The sequence below is a fragment of the Centroberyx gerrardi genome, chromosome 20 (genome assembly GCF_048128805.1).
Source record: "Centroberyx gerrardi isolate f3 chromosome 20, fCenGer3.hap1.cur.20231027, whole genome shotgun sequence".
In the NCBI taxonomy this organism is placed as follows: Eukaryota; Metazoa; Chordata; class Actinopteri; order Beryciformes; family Berycidae; genus Centroberyx; species Centroberyx gerrardi.
In genome coordinates, this window is record NC_136016.1 from 23053663 (window position 1) to 23060032 (window position 6370).

A 6370-nucleotide genomic window follows, 5' to 3' on the forward strand; every position below is an offset into this window, starting at 1 on the left:
ATTTACTGTAAATACAAGCTGCCGACTGATAAAAACCATTCATGTCAGAGTTTTTTGCCACTTGGCGTGATGAGTTGTGGAAGTGTGTCGACACAGGCGGCAAACATGGCAGCGAATCCACCGATGTCGGCAGTCCAAGGTAATAAATATCTAAATTATCAGTTATATTCACAGTAATACAATCAACTCTACTTACAAAAAACAAGAGATATCTGCTGCAGTTTGTCGATTTTTTATATGTGGACGTTCAAACGAGTTAAACACGTGAACGCTTCCAAGTTGTAGCAACGAGACGTCAACCCATCCCTCCGCTTCTTCTGATATGAAGTGAACGCAGCATTAGGTCAGAGGAGTGTGCAGTTTACTGACATCATGTTACAAGAAATTTGGGTAACGAAGTCCTTCAAAACTTTTGAAAATTGAAACAGTTACCTCCGGCTGCCACTTGGGGCCGCCAATGCAGCTGTCTTGTTCATCAATGGACCGGGGACTGGCATTACATGAGAGCCAAAGATGAACTATAAATGAATTTCGAAATTCTGTGTTTGTATTTGTATTGATTGTAAACACTTGGAGCAAAATCGGCCTGTATTATGAGTCCTGCAAAGAAGCTGCAAAGACATTATTTACCATCAGCAAGTCTTTCCCTTCATGTCCATGTACTGATAATGACAGACTCAACAAAATCCCTGATTGGCATTTTAAGGGACTGGAAAGCTCTCATCAGCTTTGTATTGTGAAGATGAAGGGAACATGATTACATGTCATTGTCTTGATGGAAAAGGGGGTTTTCATAATGAGTATTGTGGGAAAAAAACGAGATATTTATAGATCATTGAAAGCTGCAGCAGGTACACGGCATGTCTTAGTTTAGTGTTCATGCTTTGCTTGTACAATGAGAGTTTACAAGCGTGAGCGAATCTACGGAGAAGTTACACAATCTGCAAAGCCTCTTTCCTTCATTCCACCTGGAGAGGTGAAAGGTCACGCACTGCAGCAACAATTCTTTCAGGATGGGATTAGAAAGCTGGAGCGAGGCCGCTTGAGCCAATCAGACCGCAGCCAGTCAGTCCAGTGAGGTGACTGGACCTCAAAACTGAAGAGGTTAAGGTTAACTGAGGATCTGAAATAACTCCAACCCCGCTGCTTTTCCTTTTATTTGTTGTGTTGAGAGCGTTCTTCTTCTCTGGTCTTATTAGCCGTCTCGTTCTCCACGACTGCGAGTGAGAAAATAGATCTCAGCTCCGTCATCTCGGGTCTCAAGAGGTGAGGTGAGCTCAGGATCAAGATCGCACAAAACACCACGATTTAGCTCATTTGGGCCAGCTTTGGTTATGTAAATCATATGTTCAACCCTTTAATGGCAACAGAGCATTGGAGGCACAACACTCACAATTGGATTAAATGATTGCTGTGTGTGTGTGTGTGTGTGTGTGTGTGTGTGTTTATGGGTGTGTAGTCTGCTAACCGCTGACTAAAAAGAAAGAACTTCTATTTAATTGTAGTCCCGAGGTACCGCCTCATAAAATTAACTCATTAGATTGGAGACAAGCCTTGTAGTTTCATGAATAAAATCCAATTTGCTTGGTTGGATGTTTTGCGATTGACGCTTTGTGATACTCTGACAAACTGATTGATAGAACAAAAGGTTTTGAATTTTAGCATTGAAACATCTCAGCTGTCAAAATGTCAGTCCATGACTTGACTACATGACTAAATCCACTTTCTGTACAAACCAGCAGAGGTGGTAGAAGTACACACATTCCTTACTCAAGTAAAAGTGCAAATACTCATCTAAAAATATACTCTGGTAAAAGTTCTACTCCTTTACTCAAGTCAAAGTATAAAAGTAAAAGTTGTCTAAAAAAGTCATATCTAATGTTCTAAACTGGTTTTCTGTTGAGCGTTCCTCTGAATCCCAGATGAGAAAGTCTGCAGCTGAATTCATTAAAGTTAATTCTCTCTCTCTCTTGTTGCTTCTCTCTTCTTCCTGTTGCTTCTCTCTTTCTCTCCCTTTCCCTCTTTTTTGGTGTCGCTTTGCTGAACAAGCAGCCAATCACATTAAGGCTCTTGATCAGCTGCTTCCGGGATGGAAGCTGTCTGATGCGGAAAATAAAAGTCTGTTTTGAAAATGTAGTGAGTAGAAAGTATAGATTTTTCTTTTGAACACACAGAACAATAAAGTTGCCGAAAATGGTTCTTGGGAGTGACGCCATAGAAGAATCATTTCTGCTCCCCTCTGCTTAGACTCCTGCACTGTGTTTTAGTTTATCTGCCCTTGTATAGCCTCATTTGCAATAGCAATTAAAAACTTCTTTAAAGGTTCTTTGTGGAACCAGAAATGGTTCTTCTATGGCATCACTCTGAAGAACCATTTTCGGTTCCAGTTCACACCTTTTTCTTTCCTTTTTTCTCTGTGAAATGTAGTGAGTAGAAAGTATACATTTTTCTTTTGAAATGTAGTGGGTAAAAGTAAAAAGTCTTAAAGGGTAACTTCGGTATTTTTCAACCTGGACCCTATTTTCCCATCTTTTTGTGTCTAAGTGACTAAAGGGGACAACAATTTTTGAAATTGGTCCAGTATTGAGCGAGATCGCTTCAGCCGGCAGCCGTGAAACGAGCTGCAATGTAATCCGATGGGGCAAATCGCACCGTCAATGTACATCCACTAAAAGTTCTTGTTTTTGCCACTGACAGGCTCAGATTGTTATTTTAAGTGTCTGACAACATTATGGAAAGGACCCTACAGAGAAATTAAACGTTTTTCTTTACCTTACGCTTGATCCGGTCTGTGTGTAACCAACTCTCGCTCAAGTCTCGCGAGAGTTGAGTTGTTGCAGGAAGTTACACACAGACCGGATCAAGCGAAAGGTGAAGAAAAACGTTTCATTTCTCTGTAGGGTCCTTTCCATAATGTTGTCAGACACTTATAACAACAATCTGAGCCTGTCAGTGGCAAAAACAAGAACTTTTAGTGGACGTACATTGACGGTGTGATTTGCCCCGTCGGATTACATTGCAGCTCGTTTCGCGGCTGCCGGCTGACGCGATCTCGCTCAATACTGGACCAATTTCAAAAATTGTTGTCCCCTTTAGTCACTTAGACACAAAAAGATGGGAAAATAGGGTCCAGGTTGAAAAATACCGAAGTTACCCTTTAAGTGAAAGAAAAACAAAGCACAGATACTTGAAAATAAGTAACAAAGTATTTTTCCTTTACTTCCCACCTCTGCAAACCAGTGGACGACTTCAAAAATCATGCAAGGAAATAAAAGTTATGTCTTGTCGACTTTCTCCTTCGCTCCCAACATCCACCGGCCTCTCTAGTGTTACAGCAGGCAGCCTGAGTCCTCTGTTGACTAAATGACTGAATCCTCGACAGGCTACATGACAGATATTGAATAGTGAACCTCAGGTAATGGTTTCCTCCTCAGCAGAATGGACTGTGGAAATGAACTGTGCATTATAAATGAATGAGTCAGAGCAGGCGGCGTTGGGCAGCGTCTGGCCCAGTCACCGCGGCAGCTGCTCCAGCGTAGCGGCGGAGCGGGCGTGGCTCTCCGCTCTGTCCTACTTTCCTCCTGCAAAGGTCATCACAACATCACTGTGCTTTAGCAACCGCTGTTGCCAAGGAAGTTTTAATGAGAGCGAAACTGATAGGGATTCGTAAAGACTATCCCAGAATAGTTTTTTTTTTCCGTCTATAGTGTCACATATGGTGCTTTATAGCTGCAGTATAGGAGGAGACTCACATAGAGGAGACAGAAGGCGGTCAGAGCGATAGTTCAAATCAGAGTTAAATGAAGATTACAGATGTACAGAAGACAGATTTTCACTGTTAAAATACAACTTTGTGCTCCTTAAAGCCCCAATGAAAAATCACTAAAATATTCCTTATATTCCTTCCAAATATTATTATGCTACTCAGTAGTGGGTTTATAGTGACATTATTGCACTTTATTTTTCATCTCCTTATTGTACTTTCTAGTATTTTATCTCCTTATTGTACTTTACAGTATTTTTATCTCCTTATTGTATTTCATAGTAGACTATTTTTTATCTCCTTATTGTAGGCTACTTTATAGTATGTGCTTTATGGTATTTTTCCATCGTCTATAATATCATTATAATATTCCTAGAATATTTCAATAATGTTCCTGCAATATTCCTAAAGTGTGTATTTGTATTCAATAATGAGTTTATAGTGACTTTGTTGTACTTTACAGTCTTTTTCATCTCATGGTATCACTATGATATCCCTATAATATTCCTATAATATTAAGCCATATAAAATGAATCTGTGAAGTATTATTGAGTACCATAGACACACTGTAAATCCCTATATTAAAATAATGGGAAATATTGTATTGATAGATACTAGGCTATAGGAGATTGAAACGCCATAAGGTGTGACTCACTATTAAGTACCATAGAAACACCTGTAGTCCCTGTAGGAATACTATAGGAATATTATAGTAATACCATAGGAGATACAAACTCAAACCACTAACTTTACACTTCATCATCTATAGGACTCGGCCCTAAAACAAAATGTTCATTTGGCACTAGCAATTTCTCTTTTCCTTTCCTCCTCTCCTCTCCTCTCCTCTCCTCTCCTCTCTTCCTCTCCTTGTATCCTCTCTCCACCTCTCCTCTCCTCTCTTCCTCTCCTTGTATCCTCTCTCCACCTCTCCTCTCCTCTCCTCCTCTGTTTTTCCCCCCTGCCGGATTTGTTTTTCTCCCGGGCCAAAGCACATGAGGTTCAATGTGACCAGGCTTGTGAAGGGAGGAGAGAGGAGGGGGGAGGAGGTTAGCGGGAGACAGAGCGCCTTCCCATTGGATAAAACTAGGTCAAGCCGGCCCACTCATGTGACCTGCAGCATTCCTCTCTCCGGGCCGGGGAGCGCCGCCCGTGTGCGCAAAAGCGTGACAGCCGCAAAAGAGACGCTTCTCTCCGGGGAGCGGAGAGCCGCGGCCCGCTCACAGCAGGATGACAGCAGGTTGAGTGAGGCGCGTGGAGGGGCTGACAAACATAGTCTGTAACATGGGATGTAGAGGTAAATAAAAAAGGTGGGTGAACCATAAATCCTGTGGGTGATCATCATGAGGAAAACAACCACCGATATGAACAAAAATAGTCAGAAAAGCAATGATTGCTGCTTTTTCATCCTTTAAAGACCCTGATATCTTCATATAACTTATATTAATAACTTTATTTGTATAGCACTTAAAAACAATGTTTACAAAGTGCTTTACATTCAATAAAACACAAAGAGACAGTGATGTAAAACCACAATGAAATAAAATAAAGTTAGGTCTATATCAATGAAGATTTACTATCTAAAAAGGTGAGTAAGCTCTATTCCCCTAATAAAAAATTGGACGATCCATGCTTGTTTCCTCCTTAAAAGACCCTGCCAGAGAGCGTACAGCTGCCAGGTAGGATCAGTGTCTGAACACACAAAGTTCAAAGTTAAGTCAAGAATTTGTGAACATTACCACAAACAAAAGCAAAAGTAATAATAATAAAAAAATAAAATAAAATACATTTAAAAAGCGGTGACAGTTCCATAATATAATTACACCACATCTACATATACCAGCTTTTGTTTCTTCCTTAAAAGACCCTGTCTTATAGGCTAACTCACATCAGTTTGACACTATAGGATGTAGGCTATACTTTGAATTTCCGACTACATCATATGATTTACATCCTAAAAAGGTAGTAAACTCCATTCCCCAAATGCAAAGCTGAATGAAATGACTTCAGGTGGGTTTACCCTTAAAACCCACCTGAAGGCAGAGTGCGCGTGTTACTGATGGGCTGTGGAGAATCAACGTACTGTGGTCGCCAAATGGATTGACCCTCCTTTCAGGACGCGTGTATATCCATGCGCCACACACATTAGAACAGAAATTATGATTTCCTTTAGGGACTATTTGAATTCAGTTAGGCTCGTCTGACAGTCACAAGCATGCAAGAACGCATTGTAACGACAAAGAACTATAATCCTATAATTTATAGAAGCATACTGTACAATTATCACTTCAACCGCTATATCCTATAGAAACGATAACTATAGGAATATTATAGTGATATCACAGGAGATTCAATAAATACCATAATAAAGTACGATAATGTGACTATAAACTCACTATTGAGCACCAAAGACACTAAAAATCCCTATAGGAATATTATAGGAATGCTATAGGAATATTATAGCGATACCATAGAAGATGAAAAAATACCATAAAGTACAATAAGGTCGCTATAAAATCAATGTTGAATACCACACAGTATAGGCTACGTTCGTTTTTGGAATATTACAGTAATATTTTAGGAATATTTTATGGATATTATAGGAATATT

At 40.0% G+C, this 6370-nt stretch overlaps 1 protein-coding gene across 1 annotated transcript in view; it reads right to left on the reverse strand.

Annotated features, from left to right (window-relative positions):
• cox11 (cytochrome c oxidase assembly homolog 11 (yeast)) overlaps positions 1 to 6370 on the reverse strand; it is a 260956-nt gene that overhangs the window by 85301 nt on the left and 169285 nt on the right. The gene's annotated exons all lie outside the window — the stretch shown is intronic.